This window comes from Equus asinus, chromosome 9, assembly GCF_041296235.1.
Source record: "Equus asinus isolate D_3611 breed Donkey chromosome 9, EquAss-T2T_v2, whole genome shotgun sequence".
In the NCBI taxonomy this organism is placed as follows: Eukaryota; Metazoa; Chordata; class Mammalia; order Perissodactyla; family Equidae; genus Equus; species Equus asinus.
In genome coordinates, this window is record NC_091798.1 from 72,248,324 (window position 1) to 72,270,573 (window position 22,250).

At 35.2% G+C, this 22,250-nt stretch overlaps 1 long non-coding RNA gene across 3 annotated transcripts in view; it reads left to right on the forward strand.

The window, feature by feature from the left end:
• Window positions 1-22,250, forward strand: part of LOC123289813 (uncharacterized) — a 329,460-nt gene that overhangs the window by 22,986 nt on the left and 284,224 nt on the right. Inside the window, exons 4-6 of one of the 3 annotated variants that reach the window (XR_011505928.1) lie at window positions 4,714-4,835; window positions 5,417-11,178; window positions 18,104-18,224. This is a non-coding gene — a long non-coding RNA (uncharacterized lncRNA). The remainder of the gene's footprint in view (window positions 1-4,713; window positions 4,836-5,416; window positions 11,179-18,103; window positions 18,225-22,250) is intronic. The other 2 variants (XR_011505929.1, XR_011505930.1) reach the window with 2 other exon arrangements.

A 22,250-nucleotide genomic window follows, 5' to 3' on the forward strand; every position in this document is an offset into this window, starting at 1 on the left:
AAACTAGAGGAAGATGGGCATGGATGTTAGCTCAGGGCCAGTCTTCCTCAGCAAAAAAGAAGAGGACTGGCAGCAGATGTTAGTTTAGGGCTAATCTTCTTGAGAAAAAAAAAATGACAGGCAACAAAAATGAAAATAAAGTGGGACTACACACTAATATTTAAGAAATTTTACATTTAAAATCCAGTTTAATGTCATCCACCTAAATTCATTTGATATATTTTATTGCTTTTTATCTACCTTCTTAAGTTAAATGCATAATTCATTTATTTTCTATACCTTCCCTCTCTAATTAAGAGGCACATTTTTTAGTGCATAGAGCTTTGGCTGAATCCTATAGGTATTCCTTGTAAAGTTTTCATTAGTATTAGTTTAAAACAGAGTGTATTTTTTAAAATTTGGTTTCCTTTTTAGGAAAAATATTTAGAGGATTTTTCTTTTAATTCCTGTTTTATATTAATTTTTTAAATATGTTTTATTGCATTGAATTTAGGGAATGTTGACTTGATTGTTACTATTTGGAAATTTTAATGAGTTTTTTTAGTGACAAAAGACATAACTGATTTTATAAATAATATTTGTAATTTCAAAACGAATATATATTCATGGTACGGCATAAGATTCTAGGGAGGCTGAGGGTGATGTGCAAATCTCTTGCCTCAGTTCTTTGTCTCCTCAGCCTGTTGAATTCGGAGGCAAGTAAGTTCCTGTCTCCTAATGTGAATTCTTTGGGGAGGGAGGCTGGCTGACAATCTTTCTTTCTAATACTCTTGTTTTATATATTTTGCTGCTACATTAAAGGAACAGGTGTTTATAACTGTTCATAATGTTATAATTTTTCCCATTATAAAAGATTAACATTTGTCTCATTAATGCAAAATAAGACTTTTTTCTTGATTACTGTGTCATCTAATGTAAACTTGCCATCTTACAATATTTTTGGTTGCTTTTATCAGTTATATTTTTGCCTATATATTTATTTATTTGCCCATTCTTAGTTTTTTTTAGTATAAGCTACATATACCTGGATTTGCTTTCCTTTTTTCCTTTAAAAACATATAAAGCTTTTTAACCTTAATTTACGTGTATTGTAATAATCTTTTATTTGTCTTATTTATCCTAGTTGAATTTGCATTCCATGTTTACTAGTTTTCTTATGTGTTATTTTCTTGACTTTTTAAATTTTGCTAAAATAAGAGTTTTATTCATTCTATTTTTCTCTTTCACGATTTGAATATTTTTGTGTAAAATTTGCATTTTCCTAGTGGTGTCCTTAATTTTTAGAAAATATATTTATAGCTATAGATTTTGGAAAATGTGATGCTTTTCTGTTCTCTCATCCTTTGTGTATAATTTGTTTTTCTACTCCTAAATTTTTTTAAGATCAATTCTATGTCGTAAGTGTCCTGACATGTTACTATATAATACTATGGTGGGATTTTTGCATATGTCATTGTCACCTTGTAATTTCTGATAAAGTTAGTTATTTTGCTTATTCTCACTTTTTTAATTTTCCCAGGATCTCAAAAATTCATATATGAATGTTGAAACTTTCTCTTATTATCCCACTGTAGCTGTGAAAGAACAATTTCAGTCTGAGCTTTTATGTGCAAGAAGTTCTAGACGAAGGGTCTCTAGGGGAAAAAGAGGAGAGTTGTGAAGATGAATACCTGACTCTTGCCCTGAAAACCTGTCAGTTTATTTTGGGAAATAGACACATAACTGACCTATCTGGATCCAAATATATCAGTGATGAATAGAAATGAACTGAATTTCCAGTCAGGGAAGAAAATAAGGGCAGAAGGGAGAGCATGAGCAAAAGAATAAGGGAAAATGTGAAAGTGACTGGCATGTTCACACACCGAACAATGATGGAGGAAATCTAAAGCCAAAAGGCTGGGACTGAGGGGCAAGGGATACACCTAGAAATGATAAGGGATGTGTGCATGGGAGGACTGGGAGTATGGACTTTATTCTGCATGCAGTTAGAATAGCTGAAAGATTTTGTTCAAGGGAATGATATGAAAAAGCTTAAGAATGATAACTCAGGTAGTGAATGGAAGATGATTTAGAGAGAGCTGGGAGTCTGTGAACAAGGGTAGTGGAAGGAAAGAAGGAAGCAAGGAATATTTTAAAGACATTTTTAACACCCGTATATCAAAACTAGTAAGCAAATTGGATGTGGGTATTATTGGAGATGGGGTGGTCAGAGTTGTCTCTTAGATATCAAGTATGAATGATTGATGGATGCTGAAGTCATTAACTGAGCTTTAGACAAGGTGGAAAAGCAGATTTTATTGTATATAAAATTTGTTTTGGGAAGCAGTAGAATTTAGCAATCAGATAGACTTGCATTCAAATCACTGTACTTGCTCTCAATGGTTTTTTGACATTGTGCACGTTACTTAATCACTCTGATTCTTAGTTTCTTTCATGGTAAAACACATAGAGTAATTCCTCTCAAATGGTTATTATGGAAATTGAAACAGATAATGTATGTGAAACATATTAACATTTCTATCATGTTATTATTTATTACTATTTTTGTACATAATATACTTGAGATTTATATTATAGAAGTATATAGATGTTCAGAGTTTGGAAGGTGAAGAAAAATAAGCCTTGCACTCTGGAGAAAGTTTAATACTGGAAAAAAAATTTTCTATAGTTGATATCATGGAAGGGACTGTACAAAGACCATAACAGGAACAAAGATGTCTTTCATCAGTCACAAGAGAGCAGATGAAAAACTAATGCTAAACGAGCCAGATAAATAATAGTGAATGATAAAAAGGAAGATCAAAATAGTAGTGTCAGTTAAGCTAAAAGAGGAGATAATGTCCAGGAAGGCAGATATCACAAAGAAATCAAGGCAAGTGAAAAATTAAAAGTCTATTTGACAGTCCAGAGGTCAATTTCAGGTAGTTTCAGTGAAGTGGTTGAGGGAAAAAAATTCAGTGCAGTGGATTCAAGACTCACTGGGAGGTATAAGAGTAAAAAAATGAGTGTAGATTATTCTTAAGAGCGTGTGTCCAAAGAGGAGAAAGACGTGGAAGCTGAAATACATTGATCATTGTCTCTGTTTTCTGCGTGGAAAGGATTGAACATGTTTGAAGACCAAGGTGAGAGTATCAGACAAGAGGTAGGCTAGGGATTCAAGGAAAGTAGTGAAAGTACAGTAAAACCACTGAGGAGAATGGGAAAGGAAGTCAAAAGAAGGTGTTGACTTACTTCATTCATATAAATGATCATGCAGTTATATGCTCAAGCTGAAAAATAAAAAGTTCTGTATCCAAATAAAAATTTGAGTAAAATCTCAACACACAGCTCTGCATCGTGTATTTCCTCCAGTTCCTACAGGTGTGTCCTGTTATAAGATGTATACATCATTTCTGGGGCCCTCACAAGTATTACAAAAATCATAGGATACTCTTCGATTTTCAGATTTTGTTTTAACTTGTTCTCTGTTGGCATTTCTTATGCCTCATCCATCCTATATCTGACTATCTGTGTTTCCAAAACATGCATATTTCACAAAGGAATATATTTCCATTTTCTGCTACAGGCACATATTCTGTAGAATCTATTACGTTACAAATGCAACCTTTGGGAAAAAATGAGAAGTCAGTAACTCCTGTAGGTCATAGAAAGAGGTTAGAAAACAGTAGATGTAATACACAATTATCATCTGTTTTCTGGCACTCCTTAATGACAAGGTGGGCTAAATAGCAATTACTATCCTTGAGAAAGTTGGGCTTGTCAAATGCAGCATCTAAGAAAGAAAAAAATATAAATAAAATCAGTGGGGGTTTTTTTTGGTTTGTTTATTCAATGGCCAAATAGTTACCATATAGGATTAATTTTATTTGTGTAGTTCTGTTACCAAATAGAGTAAAAATCCCAGTGAAAGAACATAAATATTTATTAAGCAAAAGGATGTTTGTGGAATCTTCTCCTTCACTTAATTCTAGATAAGCAAAATTATTTTACCGTGTTGTATTAGGAGAGATCTAAACTGGGCATTTTTATTATGATTTTGTCCCTGCTAGTTCCTACATTTCTTAAAGCTATCAGCAGAGCTAATTTAGAATTTATAAAACTGCATTTACCAATATTGAGCTATAATGATGTAAAAAGTTTCAATTCAGTAGTCATGTCATATTTGGTCAATAGCCAGCAATTGCCATTAGTGATAAGTGAAGCACCTATAAGAAGTACCAACTCTGTGAGAGAAACAGATCAAAGGGAAGTGAAGTGATCTGTAATGAGCAGAGAAAAATCAATAAGGAAAAAAAAGAGCCTATCTCTTAAAATGAATGAAAAAGAGACTGGCTGATATTTGAACTACATTTGTTCCATGTAAGTAGTCACTGTGAGTGGTAAAGCTTAGTGCAAAAACCTTCTTTCTTGCTTTAATTCTCCAATTGCAAGTCTATTCTAAAACTGTATACAGTGATTGTATCTAATAATACATTGAACAATATGTGTCTTCTTTAAAAATCATGTTTAAAGAGGCAAACTTAAAGCAAGGTCTACGCTATACAGAATCCTCTCTATGCAATAGTAACTCACACACCTGATTGGCATTCTAGACTACATCACTTCTACCAGCCTAATTAAGATTGAATAAAGAACAGCATGTGAATTCTCAGTCTGCTATGTAGGTTGGCCTTGGGGCTAACTTAATTCAATGTTCTGTCTTGAATCATGTAGAAAACTTCTCAGGAAAACATCAAAGAAGAATTCATAAGTCCTTGAAGACTAAACTATATCATGGATCCCAGCAGGATAAATGGGAACTTTGACAAGAATGGAGAATGTGGGACCTCAAAGGTGTAGGTACAATTGCTCTGCTACTCTGTTAAGCTCCTCCCATTAAGAAAACTGCCTCAGCTTTTCATTAACAATAGGCTTTTCTAGGAAATCCATTGCTTTAACTGGAGAATGCACTAAAGCAGGGAAATTCAGGATTTTAGCGGGGACATTCAGTACATCACTTCACTGCTCAAATACACTATTGATGTACACATTTATGTCTCTCCAGGATGAGACAAAATCAGGAGGATATCTAGTACTTCTAAACTTGAAGGGCAAGGGTCATCATTTCTGATCATGGAGGTTTTGGGGAGGGTAAGGAAACAGTGGCATTTTATCTCACCCTACTACCCAAATGTCTTTATTAATTCAAATATTTGGATTCCAAGTCAAGGACTCTGTGGTAACCAGCCTCCAATATGTCCCCTAATGCTTCCTGGTATCCGCACCCTTGTGAATTGTACTAGGGTTGGCCTATTTGACAAATCAAATATGGTGGAAGGGATGGTATATCTCTTCTGAGTTTAAGTTAAGAGATTATAGCTTCCGACTTGGTTGTGTTCTCTCTCTCTCTCTCTCTGATCACTCCATCTGGGGGAAGCCCTATGGAGCGGCCCACATGGTGAGGAACGGAAACCTCTAATAGGCCTGTGAAGGAGCTTGGAAACAGATTTTCTAGCCTCAGTCAAGCCATAGAGATGCAGACCAGCCAACAGCTTGACTGCAACCTCATAAGACACCCTGAGCCAAAAACAAAGGACTGAGCTACTTCTAGATTCCTGACTCTCAGAAACTGTGTGATGTAATAAAAGTTTCTTGTCTTAAGTAACCAAATTTTGCAGTAATTTTTCATGTAGTAAAAGATGATTAATATGGGCCGTTTCCATCTACACTGGGACACAACTTTTTCATTTTTGAAATGATTTTTTTAAGACAAGTCATGTCAAAGATTCTTTTACTTTATGATTGTCACTGATAGAGTGGAACCATGCCTTTTTAGAAACCATGAGCCTTTGCGTCTGGGAAATTTAAAAGAAAAAAGATTCTCTTCTGGTTTTCAGGATTTTAGTGATTTTATTTAGCTCATGGTGTCTAGGACACATGATAGGCACTAAGGTTACAGACAATCTTTATAAAACCTGTAAAGGTTTATGTTCTGCAATTATGCATATTTATTGTCCTTTCTCCAAGTTACCCTGGCTTCTTGCACTAGTCTATATGTATAAGTTGAAGATAATAATAGTACTGGGTTATTGGAGTGATAAAATGAGTAAATATATGTAAAGTACTTCAAACAGTGCCTGGAATTTTGAAATTATTATATACATGCCCCGTCCTGTATTGTCTCCTTCTCATCATTCTGCCTGTTATAAGGAAAGGAAACATTGGTTGATTTAAGGACTACAGTGTCAATTAACCCAAGAAAGTAATAGAGAAGAAACATTAGCAAACTAGGTTTGAATGCAGATTCTGCCATGTAAGCAAGGAGTCCAGAGTATACCTCCAATACAGATGTTGACTTAATATATATCCTTTCTTTAAAAAATAGATTTTTCTTATTGTAGAAAACACTTTACCATTATAATTTAATCAGAAAGAATTAGGGAAATAAGGTTGTAAAGGAACTAAAGGGTCATACCATTTTAATTATTTGAGCAGTCATACGAACCAAGAGGGACAGCGGGAGAGGGATTTTCCCCTCCCCACAACTAAAATGCGCTGCACGTATTTTCTAGACTAATATTCTTACTGCCATCATTTTTAATACAGATGTTTACAGCTTTCACTATCTATGCATTCGCTGATGGTATGATTTCCCAATAACCTTGTGGAGATTCTGGGGCCTCCTTTCAGGAATTCTATGTCCTACTTCAGTGCAGCGGAACAAAGACCTTCTATTAAATTAGGGTTTTTTCGTTTATGTCATTTTTATTCTTGATGTCTCATAAAGGGCTGATTTTTCTCTTCCCTGCTTAACCTATTAACTCCTGTCTGGTTTTGGTTTAAGCAACAGCACAGAGTACATGCACAAGGGGCTCATCAGAGACAACTACCTCAAACTCAGTGCTGTTCAGTGTCTCAAAATCTTTGTGGAAATAAGTAGTATTTACAAAGGATTTCTTGCAAATTAAGCAGTCCATTTTTCTTGCTCAGAGATTCTTACATTACCTTGGGTAAAGGAAGATCTAAGAGCACATTAAAAGGACATATAACTTTTATGCATATAAATTTTAATGGGCCGTCTATTATTTTTGTCATGTATTCAAAGTGGTCTGTAACTAAAAATGATTAAGAATCATTTCACCTGAAATTTTCAAATCTATAGTTGGATTAATGCATAAGGGCGGAAGGCTGTGTGCCATGTACCTGGACTTCAGTACTCCAAAACTGAAACATGTATATATACATACACACACACGTATATGTTAAAAACAACAATAACAGAAACAAAACATATCACTTTGATTAATGAAGATATTTATCTTTGGTATCTGTATGAGCAATAAATGTGCTTCTTTGAGAAACTGTCCTATCATTGTATATTGGAAGCAATGGCTCGAGTAACTGGTTGTGTTTCCTCTGGCTTTACTGTTATAGACAGTGCACTGCCAAATTAGAGGCTCCATGTTAGCTGTTATACCCCAGGACATGCATTTTGTGTAGCTTTTGAATCTATTGTTTCTACCCTCATTGGCCTTTACTACAAATTCTTTGTTTCTTTTTGATACCCATTTTGTTGTACTATGTATTTTTATAAGTTGCCCTAAATCATTTCCAAAAGTACTGACTGTACAAATATAAATGAATAAATAAATAATAATAGTGGCCGAGGAAGCCCATAAAGCTTTTTGCTTGTTTGTTTTATACATTTTTTTCACAAGGTCCACAGTTTTAAAGTGCTTTCAGAAATTGTTTCTTTAATAACATACTTTTGTAGTTTTTGTTGTAAATATTTATTAGCAAAGTTTAAAAGCTACTAATGTATCCTTAATAAAGTGGTAAGAGAAAAGGAGCCAACATTGAAAAATGAATTCAAAGTATTTTAACCTGAATAGGGAAGATTTTTCCTCCCCCTTAGGTTTAAAAACATATTTTAGGCATCACTGCTTTTGGTAGATGTGCCATTTTGCAGTTGCTTGTTCAGAAAATCTAACAAAATTGAATATACTACTCAGAATGTGTCTATCTTGTCTTCTACTTACAAACACAATTATGAAATTCTGCCTTGGGATGTATTTTAGTGCACACCAGTGTATTTTGCGTACATGTTTGAGTGTATAACTAAGCTTTGTCTTTTAGTAAAATTGCAGTCATTTATATACTCTCTATTTTGATTTCTTTTAGTCTTAAACTTGCATTTGTAAAAAGTTAACAATAGATACTGCTTCTTTCTTGCTGTTTGGTACAAACAGCTTGCTGACTACTATCTTATTGTATTGTGATAGGATGTACCGAAGAATGGAAAAAGGGTAAAAAAGAAAATTGATTTTTCTTTTCATAGCCTAAGTAGGACTCCCAGTCTACAATCCCATCTATAGAATAATCATTTGAATGTATGTTTAGTGGGAAAGTCAAAAGCCCAAGCCTTGGGCATAGCGTGTCTAATAAGCAAGCCCTAGAGATCTGCTATAAACTGTTTCTCCCCAGACGGTATTAATTGTGCTGTAATGAAGCATTGAGGGTTAGCCTAGGGAAAAGAATGAGAATTCTATTCACATTACACAAAACTCTAGCAGTGACAGATTAGGTAAAATTTAAAAAGCACCATTATATATATTTTTCTAACCTCAACAGAAGCTACTACAACTCTCCTCTTTGTGTAGCCTGTATGCCCAAGAATATGTTATGTCCTCAAACTGAAGAGCTTCGTTCATCACACATCTCATCCCAGCCTAGGCCTAGGCTTAGTTCTGTGCATGGTGCATGGTAAGTACTCAGTAAATACTTGTAGAATAATTGATAACACTCTAAGGAGAAAGAAAAGCCCTGCACGGTGGACCTGTGACTCAGATACAGCTGTCAGGGAAGAAAAATGAAGTGTGCTGGTTGCCAAAAACCAAGTTTGCTGAAATAAAAGGAAGTGGCAGTCTGGTAGCTCCTAGTCAGAGAGCTGATATGCACTGCTCCTGTTCACATTATGGGTGATTTAGTGCTAGGCCGGAAGATATGGTCATTGCTCTACTCAGCTTCTGCTAGAAGAATCAGAGCCAGGCTGAGCCTTAGACAAGGAAAAGATAATGTGAGCATCACTTCCTTCACGAGTTTGCAGTGAATCACTAAACTATAAAGACTTTACTCTTAATACACAAAGAGAAAAACCCATGATAGGTTTTTAAGGGCTGTTAACATAGCCTGATGGGCAAGATAGTCAGAAGTAGGCAGGGAAAAGTGGAACTAAGACACTTCGGAGTGAAGATTAATGGACTTGAGAGTGAATATTGAAGGGGTAGCTACTTGGAGCTATTTTCTTTCCACTTTTGGAGAAACTCAGTGTCACTGTGTAAAAAAGTGTCTAAAATAAAATAAGAACTATAGACATATGCATTTAGGGATATGGAATCAACTCAGAGAAAGTAAAGGCATGCTTCTAGGTTCTTCTACTATCTTCCTTTGAAGAGTGCTTGGGCATTAATCACTTTAATTAATTTCTTCATGTCTCTCCATTACTACTTTATCCATCAGGATTTGGCCTGAGAAGTAGAATCACTATGAGTGATATAGATTAAAGATTTATTATAGAGACCTTTCACTTCACACAATTGTGGGAACTGGAGCAAAAATTTATGCAAAGCTGTTGCCTGTCCATCTTATGCTAGGCCTCAAGTTTCAAAAGGTCATCTAAGCCAGCAGTCTGGAAAGAAAGCTGGATGTATATAATACATAGAAACAGAGAAATTGTTTCTCTGAGAACAGAAAAAAATTGAAACCAATGAGGAGAGACTGCAATCCATGCGGCAAAATGGAGACCCACATCTGTCTTTTCCTGCTACCAAATCTATGATGCACATAACCTGTAGGAGAAGCTGGTGCCTTTTGTTGTAGAGCTGAATACAAAACTTCAAGTTCATGATTAGCCTCAAGTTCTTCAATAATATCATTTTATCAGATTTCTGTGACCCTCCCCAAACACATACATGTCCACTCTCTACAGAGCACCAAAAAATTCTCCAAAAGACAAAAATAAGGGCTACCAAATATCATCCGGAATTGAACCACAGTTATCTTCAAGACAAAGAACACTTTCTGAGGGTGCTTTTAGACTAGAAGAGGTTTTCCAAGAGGATGATTCTGAATACAATGAAATGGAATCTTTTCCTACCTTTTTCAGGATCTGTGTGCAGTAGTGGTAACTTTAAAAGAAGATTCATTGGTCACCTGAAAAAGATGACTCTTTCCATCCCTGTTCCTTCAGAATTAGTGTTGTATTTTGTAGCTGTCTCTACAAAGGCCATGTCTATCAGATTAATCCCTGATCACATGAAGACTGTCCATTGGTAGTCATCCAGATGACCTGTGTTGTAGTACTGTGCCATTCAGGAATTTAGTGCCAGCTAAATGCACTGGCTGAGCAATGAAGCTTCGATGTGCACAGTAGTAATGCTATTTTTATTCTTCCTGTAGGGAGGAATGTTGGAGGCTGGCTTTTTAAAAATAACCAGTTTAGAATGAAGCAGCCATATGGCTGATTATAATGATGCTTTTCATTTTAGTTCAGTTTTGGTAAAGTTAGAATCTGATACTATAAGTACTCTGTCATATAACAGCAGAAGAAAACCTAGGCATTTCAGTCTTAGCATTCATGCTTGTACATAAACCTTGCAATTCTAAAGATAATATGAAGGACCAAGCATTTTTATTAAAATTTTCATATTTACATAATGCCTTACTGTAATGTTTACTCTAAAATAATTGGGGGTTTAGTGGGAAATTGAGGAAAAGAAATGAACATACAAGAATTACTTCTTAAGAAAGGAATTTATAAGACACAGTTTACCTAATGCAGGTGAAATTGGAATCAAGCAATCTATAAAGCTACATGTTCACATTTTTAGATTTGGTTCACATTAATAAGGACATTAAAAAAGAGATTATTTGGTCACATAAAAGAGATGATTCTCCATATGCTTTTTGCCTAAGAACAAATGTTGTCTTTTGTAGTAATGTATTGTCTTTTCTTTGGCTGTGTCATATCATAAAGTAAAAGATGTAGAAATTAGAAAAGAAAGGGAAAATCAAAGAAATATGAGATCTATGTGTATTGCTGCAGTGATTTTTGAATTTGTCCAGATGTTTTCCTGTGAAGTTTGCAAAAAATGCTTTTCTCAAACATGGATGCCAGAACAAGTGCATTAACTTGCTACGGTAAGTTTTAGATGGAAAAAGTTGATAATATTAATTTTAAAGTTTGTATTACAAAGTTGCCTTTTGAAAGACATCACATTATGTCCAGATCTGGAAATATAAATGCTATGTTATTTTTGTGAGTATCACAATATTATGTCTGTTAGGTCTGTCACGTAATATCAGGTGTCAGCGTTGAATTACTCACTACATAACTTAATTCTTAGATACTGAATATCATTTAATTTTTTTAGATTAGTATATTTGTGTAAAACAAATGTACTAATTTAAAACAAAATTGTGGGGGAATTAAGAAAGATTTAAAGAGATGCCAATTACGTTTAGAATTTGTCTCACTAAAACCTATTTGGTAACTTGGTACTCTAAATATAAAGTTTGCCAATAATGTTTGACATTGGAAGTTTACTTGAGGAGCCTATAGAGAATGATAAACTTGACCTGCCTTGGGAAGCCCTAGTCTATCAGACAATCAGTCACCCAGTTTGTCTGTAAGTCAGTTAATCAGGCAGGCAGTCAGTCACCCAATTAATTTACATTTACCTGTTACAAGGTGGAACATTTTGGAACCTAAAAGATAGTGCAAACTTTCTCAGCACCACAGCCACATGATTATATCCTCCATCTAGGCTGATATATTGGGGGAGAGGAGGCATAAAGAATCACTTGATAGCTGAGAAGTTTTAATCTCAGGGTAAAATACTGATCTTTAATTTGCTTGATTCAAATAAGTATATTTAAGAACTGCTCTTATCATTGTATCCATGCCATTTTGGGGACCATATGATAAGCAACACAGTAGGCTATGGTGTACACAACACTAGGTCCAAATCTTGGTTCAGCTGCCAATTCATTTTAAGATGTTTATCAAATCTAGCTTTTGGTTCATGGCCTGTTTAATTAGAGAGTTGGCCTAAATAACTCCTATGCCTTATAATTCTAGAATTCCATAATCATTTTCTTCATCTGTGTCAATATATGATATAGTGATTCTCAACAATTTCTCACAGCTTTCTGGTGTATTGTGAGTCTTTTCAGTGTACTACCTCAAGCTGATCATTGTGCAACATTTCATATGGTTACAATCACGTTTACAAGCTGTTTTAGTGATGTCCCTCAAATAGATCATTAAGTTGAGTGGACCATGGTACAGTATGGAACACAACTTACCACAAATAAAAAGTAAAAAGCATAGGATAATATTAATCCAGTGCTAAAGAAAAGTAATTTCCTTAAGAAGGTATTAGGCCAGTCACATTAAGATAGGAACCAATTACTGAGCCAGCATCACAAGGTTAAGTGTAAAAATATGCATGGTGGAATAACCGTGAATGGTTTTCTAGATACCATGAGAACTTGTTATACTTCAGTAGTGATTGCATTATAATTATAATTGCCTTTTAAAAAAGTGTTGTGTTGGGTCTTTTAAATTTTTCCAGTTTGCTACCAAATAATTCTGGCCTTCATAGGGGTTTTACAAATACAAGAAGTTTAAGATTTGCTGTATGTTAGATAATCAAGCCGATCCACAGTGAATTCAACTTGAATTACATGGAGCCCTCTGAATGAAATCTTAAAATAAAGGCAGCGTATCTGGAGACAGACCACTTTAAGTGCACTGTGACTTAGTGCAGCATGTTTTGCTGAGTGTACTATAAACAAGAAAATTTGGAAAAAGCAAAGCCTGCACCTAGTGTTCTGTTATGGTAGTTTACTTTGAGGAATGTGCACTCCAAGTTGATATGCTGAGTAAATATTCTGCTTGCACTCGTATTCAGACTTTGAGGGTGTTTCCTTGATAAGTAAATATTGCTCCAGTTTATGAAATTCTTAAAATAAAAATTATTAATCAGATGGTTTTTTTTAACCATGAGATTAATAATAAGTATGAAGAAATAACTTGGTTCAGAAATGGAAAAATGAAAAACATGGATCAAATTGTACAGCACTTCTTTGACAGTTTGACATGAGGCCAGAAGCAAGAGTTTACACTAAATGTTGTTTTTAAAATGCAACCTTTAGTGTTATTTGATTTTTTCCCTAAGCAAACTAAGATGTGAAATTTAATAATCCCATCTGACAATTTTATAAAAATGGGCTGCCATGCTTAATTGATGACAGCCCTCTTCATCTGCCACCTTCAGGCATTTGCTGTAAGTTATTGATACAGAGTTCACACCCTCTATCCGTCAGATCTTTGACTGCATCTGTGTTATTAACCTTTGGGTTGATCTGAGAGTGGCATCGCCCCAACTAACTGGCTGTCATGTCAGCTTGGCAGCTGGGCTTCACGTGTTCTCTTTCACTTTCACTTTGTCTCCTGAGATCATCTGAACAGATAGGGACAAAGCGATGTGACCAATTACCTTGTAATTTCTATGTTGTCCAACTTTTCTCCTGAGATAGTGCCGGGAGGAAATAAAATTCTAAAAGATATGAGTACTTGATGTACTAGAAATATAATAGTCAAATTCTTTGAGCCGTAGAGACCAAGGTTCTCATTTCTCCTTCAACTCTATGTGACTTTTTGCAAGATACTTTACTTTTTTGGGCTTCATTGGTAAAATAAGGAAAATTACTTTGAGGCAGAGAGAGTAAATTTTCCTCCAGAATTTATTCTTCCTGTATTTCTTTTATAGGTAGGCCCTACTTGTCAGGAGCAGATCTATCTTTTGAAAATGTTAAGAAAAAAGGATATGAAATAAATAAATGAATAATTTTCTAGCTCTCCCTCACCCAGGGTCTTGGAAGGAGGCTGTGTAAGTGAGGCGTTTTACCACCTTAACTTCACAGTAAATCTCAGTAGAACTACTTCGACCAACTTCACCACATATACACATATTTTAGTAGGGGTCCTGCACTCCCACCTAGAAACTACATTTCTTAGCCTGCCTTGTTATAAAGTATCATCATCTGACCCAGTTCTGGATAACAGGAGAACACAAATGATATATGCAACTTTTAGACTATATCCTTAAAACCCCTAGTTTGTCCTCCATTTCCTTTTTTCCTTTTTCCACTGGCTGGGAAATGGCAATAGCTGGACTTGGGAAATGGTACCATCTTGGACTCAGAGATGGAAGCTCTATACTGAGTCTGGCAGAGCCCTCTTGGGATAACTCATTCTGGATCATGCTATATGTATAAGTGTTCCTTAAAAAGGAAATAAACCTGTATTCTTTTTTAAGTAAATGTATGTTTGGGTCTCTTCACTAAAGTAGCCTAGTCTATATCCTAACAAATATAAATACCTACATTCTGGTGTTTTTATGAGAGTTAAATCATATAGTGCATGTAAAATGCTTGCATGTGGTACTCTGCAAATACTAGGTCTCTTGCAGGCTAAAATTTTAAATTATCTAGTTTTTTGGGGCAAAGAAGTAATCCTAAAATCAAGAGAGAAGTTAAACCTTAGTATTAATAATTTAAAAATATATCATTATTTCTTTATCTTTAAATAGATGTTCACTGCCCAGTATCATCTCATTTATCTTCATCTTTATTATCCTTTATGGATATTTGGATGAGTTTATCATGTATTTAAAGTTTATAGGACATATGGTAGGTATTCAACACAGATTGATATGCCCTATTTCTCTCCTTTTATCACATTCTACATTAGATATAAAATATAGTGGCTTTCCAGCTCACAAATATTCACCCATTGGCCTTCCCATTCTTCTGAGGAGCTGCACCTTCCCACCACATTCTAGCCATGTGGTCTGAAGGGAACTGTGGGGATTGCCTCTTTATTCACAGTCTTTTTTGGGCTTATGAATATTTCCCTGGGATTTCTAAAATATTCATGAGAGAGAGGCAACCTTTTCCCTCTGGTTGCAATGTTTTGGAAATGTGAAAATTGAAGGTTTCTGCAGCTCTGCTGTCACACAGGAAGAGTTTTGATAATATTTATTTCTTCTTCTAAATGTGCACAACAAATTTCATCCTAGCTTTTCTTGTGATTCACGTCCATGAAACAAAATAATTCTCCTCAATTAAGGTGAACTAAGGTGGATTTCTTTCACTTGCTGTGAAAATAATACTTGAATAAGGAGTCTCTTGGCTACAAAGCCATATGTCTCCCATGTGCTCTTGTTGGAACAAAGAAAATCAATAGGTCTGAATTCCCTGCCAGATCAAATGGCACGTGCTTTTCCCTATACTAAGATAGCTCCTCTCTAGGACACATTCCTGCTCTCAAAAGGTTTACCTTTGTGTTGAGGAAGAAATGATATGAACAAATAAATAGTTAAATAACAATACAAGGTTTAAGTAACTGAGAAAAGCAATAATAAAAAAAAAAGATATGCCAAGACAGTGCAGTGGTATCTCAAATAATTTCCTGTGGAACTTGAGGTTTGGGCAATAAGAAAAGCAAGCATATCATAAACCATTAGAGGAGTTATTTAAATCCCTATGAGATAGTATCTGCAGATATGCTTTCCCTTTCTCTGCAGCTTGAATATGGTAAACAGAACCAGGCCTTCCTAGCTAAATCATAAAATCTGCAAAGATATGAATCCTGCAAAGGCTATTCTCTCCTTCTCATCCCACCCAGCCACCTCCCCACCCTGAATATCCTACCTTCCACAGCTCTCCATTATCACTACTCCCAGATGAGGCTATGCAGTTCTAGACACTAGACAGTATGGTTGTTTGGGAGAAATAACTCTTTGTATACCTGCTGAAAACCTTTTGACAAGTTCTGAACTCTGTTTCCTATATGTCAACTGCTCACAGAGTTTCCCTCATGGGTCACATCTGTAACAGCCATTTCTTTTAGTCTGTCATAAGTGAAGTGGTCATCCAAAACCATGGCATTATCACTTGTTTGATTGAGAATGTTAATTACCAGGAACACCTGATTCATTTCCTAACCCTGGGGATTAAGCCATCTTGACTATTAACAATGGTTTGAACAAGCCAGAATTTGCCACTTCATTTGGTAGGTACTGTGTAAACTACTTGTCATACAGTCTGGGCCCACATGGCCTGGTTAGAGACACAGAGTTATACGTTGGCTAAAAAAGCAGAGACCCTGGAGCAGGACTGTGTATTCAGACTGACATGGGTTTAAACTTAGATCTACCATTTTCTGGCTGTATTACCCTTGTCAAGTTACTTAAACTTTCTCTAAATCTCCTCAGTTTCACCAATTGTAAGGCTAAGACTGGAAAACACACCTTGTAGAGTTGTGAAACTAAAAGTGGTAACATTCATAAAATGTTTACCAGGTTGCGTAGTGAGCACTCAATAAATGGTAACCATTAGCTATGATTGAGATGACATCAAACATGAATAAACGACAAGTGGATGTACAAGTAAGATTCCGTGCTACTTTTCATACTGATGAATAATTGAAAAGCAAAAGATATATTGGAGTATATGAGGAAGCCATTTGGCTTAAAATTAACTCGGCCTGACCTTGTTTTTCCAGAAAGACCTGACATGACCTGTTGAGCATGCATTGTACCTCTGCTTTAAACATTTACAATGTCCCAAAGCCAAGAATGATGACCTTAAAGATGGGGATGTTGCCCCCCGCCCATATCAACATTTCTTTAAGGAAAAACATTCCTTCCCAGAAACTAAGGATTAGTTACTGACCCACTGTTCTCATCTCATGACCACTGACCTGCTGACCACTGACCTGCTGTGCTAGCAAAGCATCTCATGACTGTAGTAAAAGAGATACTCCTGTCAATTGTGATGTATGTTCCTTGTTCCAAGATGGTGTATAACCACTCTGTACACCCTGCTTCTTCAGAACACTTCCTTCCTTGGGAAGTTTGCTCACTGATTATAGTCCTCAAAAATGGCTCATATAATAAGCTCACCTGAATTTTTATTTATAGATTGACTACAGATTATTTGCACTGACAATACTGTAAAACATTATTCAGCAAATTAAAGTAACCATTTTGGGGGCTTAGTCTGAGTGTAGTGCTCCTCTAGAGAAAAAATGTAGACAAGATTCATCCTTGGATAATTTTAAACTAAAGTCATTCTAAAATCTAATCCAATAAACAGTTATTGGGTATCATCATTGTGCCAGGAAATATGCAAGTATCAGGAATACAAAATTAAATATAGTTTAGTGAGATAAGCATACTAATTGAGTCTGTACATATGATAGCCTGAATGCTAAAGTAAAACATATTGTATAGTTATTCAGACAAGAAAAAAAGAGACAAATGTGTGTTATTTCCTTGCCTGTGTAGCTGTGTGATTTATTTCATTTCTACTTTCATGTTTTATTAGCTGCAATTTTCCAATGTATAATTGAATTTCTACAATAGGAAAGGAGAAACATTTTAATTACCATCAAGATCTAATATATGTATTTTTCACTGCAACAATCATACTCTTGCTGTTAAACTATTAAGAAAAATAATGTGTAGAATTTGTTCAGTTTGATCATTGTTTATCTACCTAAAATAAAAATTGGAAGAAATTTACTTGTGTATAGATAATTTTACCTTCTCACTTGTCTAAAAATATCTACATAGACTGCTGATTATGGGACTTCCTTTCCTGACTAATCCTCTCATCCTAAAAATTTATATATTTCTCCAACCTTTCCATAGTCTCTTTTCTGCCTTCTATACAGTTACTCTCTTGATGAGTCCAACAATTCAAGTATCAGGACATAACATTTTGTGACAAAGAGAAAGATACTTAATTTTATATAAATGTTTTGATTCTTGATATTTAATATGTAAGGCAAATACAAATTTAAAATAAGAGGCTTAATTCTCTCTGTGAAAAATAAGGGAGGAGATGTCCTACCCTCCTTTTTCTTACATATTTACTTTAGAAAACTTGTAATTTTAAATTCTTTCTCTGTCTCTTTGAAATGTATGCAAATCTTTTTAAAGGCTAGATAAGCCTCTTGTCAGTCTTACAATCCAGGAATATCTTTCTCTAGGATCTGAGAACCATCTCTTTGAAATGTGATCATCAAGGAAGATAGTGCCCCCATCTCCCAGTTTCTGTGGGCAGCTAAGAGCCCAACCTTGGACATGTTGCAAAACTACCTCATTATAAAGGTAAGAATTTGATTTGCTTATGGGTGAATCCAGCTAACACAATGGGTCATCTCAATTATCAGGTGAATTTAGAATGAACTATGTGTGACAAATGATGCTGTCAAGTCCTCTTTCTTGAACAATAGTTATTGTTTACCTCAACAACATATATAGAATGGATTGTATCTGCCTGGCCATATAAAAGGATGAGATTTCTTTCTGCCTCTGCAGTCTCTTAGTGGATTGCCTATAATGCTTATCATGTTCTGGAGAGGTTTTTCTGGGTTGGCAGAAGATTTTGTTTTTAATATATCTCCCCAATAAAGGTGAACACAGATATCACTCATTCATTCATTAAGTCATTCATATCTTGAAAATATTATTTGAACATTACTCAAAAACTATTTAAAAATAAACAAAAATCTTAATACATGTGCATATGTATTAGGTTGAATCATTTGATACTGTTGTTTTGTAAGTGAAAAACAGAATATCAGCAATTACATGTATCATAACCTAAATTATGTGAGTATAGACAAATGTGTGGAAGAATCTACATTAAACTGTTAACATCAACTAATTGTTGGGAGAGAGCCACAGCATGGCTTGATGAGCAGTGCTAGGTCTGAGCCTAGGATCTGAACCAGGGAACCCCAGGCTGCTGAAGTGGAGAAGGTGAATTTAACCACTGGGCCATGGGGCCAGCCCCTACATTTTCTTTTATATATCTATCCTCATATTTTTTAACTTGTTGCAATAAGTTTGTATTACTGTTTTTCTTATTTTACAGAGAATAAATTGATTAGAAAAAAGATACTAATTGTATTTGCAACATGAGCATCATTAATCAAGGCAGGACAATTTCCTTTTTACTTATTTATAGATCAATCGATCAATCGATAGATCAACAGATAGATCCAGCTCCTAACATAGTGCTACGTAAAAATATGTTAAAGGAAAAGATGAAAAAAAATGCATGAATGAATGAATGACCATAACCAGAGAAGGTTTTTGAAGAATAGTGAAAATTTAAAGAAGCTCAACTGGAATGAGTTGATAGGTGTTTGGGGATTAAAAAAAAAAAAATAGAGGCAGTATAAATATCTTTTTTAAACAGTTTGGTCAACAATAAGCTAGGTAAGGTGGATGTTAACATTGGTTAAAAGGGATCCTTTTGTAGTTGTGCATTCCTGGAGCACATTTACATGTTTACTAATATTGTTGTTGGCCAAGAGGCTGGAGATAGAGGAAGAGACAGGATAACTACAAGATGGAGATCACTGAGAAAGCAGGAGGAGGTGCTGGTCTTGAATTGGTTCATACAGAATTCCTCTATTAAAACAAAAAAGAAGGAAAGGCTGCGGATGCAGGTCTATTTGTCAATCTGTTGTAAGACTGGGAGCATCTTGGCTGATGATGACTTTGTCTCTGTGAGGCATGGAGATGAGATACAATGCATGTGTCTTTAATGCTGCAATGGCTTTTGCTGAGCCTAATATCTGCATAAGGAGAGGTGATACCTTACATGCTTTCAAAGTTACAACTTTTTGTTGTCATTTGCATGCCCAGCTACTAATTCTGAAGGGTGGTCATTATGCCAGGTTGCCTAGGACAGATGGAATTTCATCCTTAGTTATACATTGTCAAATAGATTCTCCCCATACGGCAAACCTGGAGTTGATCACACCCAGCCTGTTCTCTCCTTTTCCTCTTGGTGAGTGCCTATTTGGGGTCCTCGGTTCCTTTCTTCAGTCAGGACCACTGAAGGGCTTTAAAAAGAAGGAGATGCATTCTGGATCCCTTTTCTTCCAAAAGCTCTGTATCAGTTGGGGTTGAGTTAGGAAACCAGAAACAACTCCAGGTGTTTCAAAGAACAAACGGCTTAATAGAGGGATTAGAAAACCATTAGAAGGCCTGGGAAAGAAAAGATTAGGGAGGCCAGTCTACCATTTAGGAAATCAGGAAATGCTCAGATTACAGGAAACGACTGCCATTGATTTCACTGCCCACTGCCCAAAGGCAGGCGATTCTTTGGAAGACATCAGTAAGCTGTTGGAAAAATCTTGATGTGGAAGCCTCGGTAATTGCCAGCCACAGCCACAAGAATAATAATTGCTTTTCCTTTTCCTATGCTTTCCAAAATTATACTAGTTCCTCTCATTGGCGGAATCTAACTTAGGACATACTGGCAGGAATTTTTGAAAAAGCAGGTCCCAGTCTTCTAAGTCCTAGGATAAAAGGAGAACATAGAAGGGGATAGTAGGGCAGAGTGGCCAACACAATTCCACACAACCCAGCATATTCTCAGTCAAATTACATGTGTTCTTTCCCAGAGAAAAGTCCTCACTTGACCTACAGTAGGAGATGCTGAATATGTGTTCTATGAGTAAGACAATGCTAATTCAGGGGAGACTGCCGTAGAAACTTATGCCAGTAAGTTGAAGTTAGTCATGCCTTAAAGAGCTAGGCTGATTTTCCCCTGGCTGCCATTATCACAACTCCATTAACAGTAGCCCCCAGGGCATAGCAAATTATCATAGGAGTCATTTATAAGGTCACCAAGCAGAAACTCAGTAATATTTCTATGCTTTTGCTGATTCCTACCAAGTCGTTTGAAAGCCAAAATAGGGGGAAAGGAAGTACCACTTTCAAGGCATCACTAAACACTCACATTCATAATAAGTTACACTTCTCTATCTATGAAGGTAGGTAGGTCTGTTGCATATAATAATTTAGTAAAGATGATTTGTAAGACAGTTTGAGAGAAAAAATTTATAGATGAGATTGCTTTGAAGGTTTTAACTTAAAGCAACTTTGTGAACTAGTGTTGTTAAAGAAAGTAGAAATTTAAGAAAGTTTGAGCAGGATGCAAACACTAAAATCACAGTATCTTCACTCAGGATATTATACTGAGTAGTCCACAAGGAACCATTACAGTTAAGTTTAGTAGCAAGACTTTGGAAAAGCTGAGAATACTATAATAAAATCAATGAGTTTTATGAAACCATGATCAACCCTTTCAATTTTATGAAATGTCAAGAATTTTTTATTTCTGGATTTAAATTTGAGTGTTGTAGATATCCCTCCACTTACTTCTTCCACAAGAATATTGGCAAGCATACCGAACAACTATTTCGCTTTGTGGGAACCTCATTTTATTTCTGTATAGGGAAAAGTCCAGATTCTAAGAAGATGGTGGTCATAACAGCACCATTGGATGCTTAAACTGAGACTGATGGAAAAAGAAATGGGAGATTTAAAACATATTCTTTAGTTTTAGGAGAAACTGAAATTTAAAGGTCGTTCTTGGCAATATTTGAACTTCTGTCTTAGTAATATATAGAATTTAAGACTGCAAAATACAACAGCTTTTAAAACATAGGAATAGCAAAATAAAAGCCTCTGAATTTTTCATTTCTTTTGTTCTCACAGTTGAAAGTTTCTTTTTTTTTTTTTTTTTTTGGTATTCTGCAGTCTAAGAAACGTGAAAATCTGGTTTTAAATAAAGCATCATTTCTAAAATTATCTAGGTAAAGAGTACCTTCTCAAAAATTGAGAATTTCTTTATTAGTTAATTGTCTTAAAATCTTCTCTCAGAAATTCTCTAATTTAAAATCAAGAGCAATTTAATCTGATATATGTGAAATGTCATATGATAATACATATATCACATATATGTATGCATTGCCCATTCTATTTAAAAATACTTAGCAATAGTAGCTACTGTTTTAATTTAGTTGCTGTAGTAAAATATTTTAATTTTGTGCAAAACGCATAAACCAAAAAGAAACATATATTATTTTTTCTCTCACGTAACCAAGACCATGAAAAGACAAGCTGCTTAATCCAGAAGAATATTTCCGGTTATACCTAGTGGCAGTGTATACTTTGTGCAACAAAACTGTGTAGAATTAGTTAAGTTTTGACTGATAGGTTAGAAAATACAAGTTAAATTGAAATTAAGTATTAAAGTTTGATAAGATAGTGAGGCTTAAGAGTGCTTTGCCAAGTGGAATGAACACAGCACTAAGTGTTTGAGCATTTCAC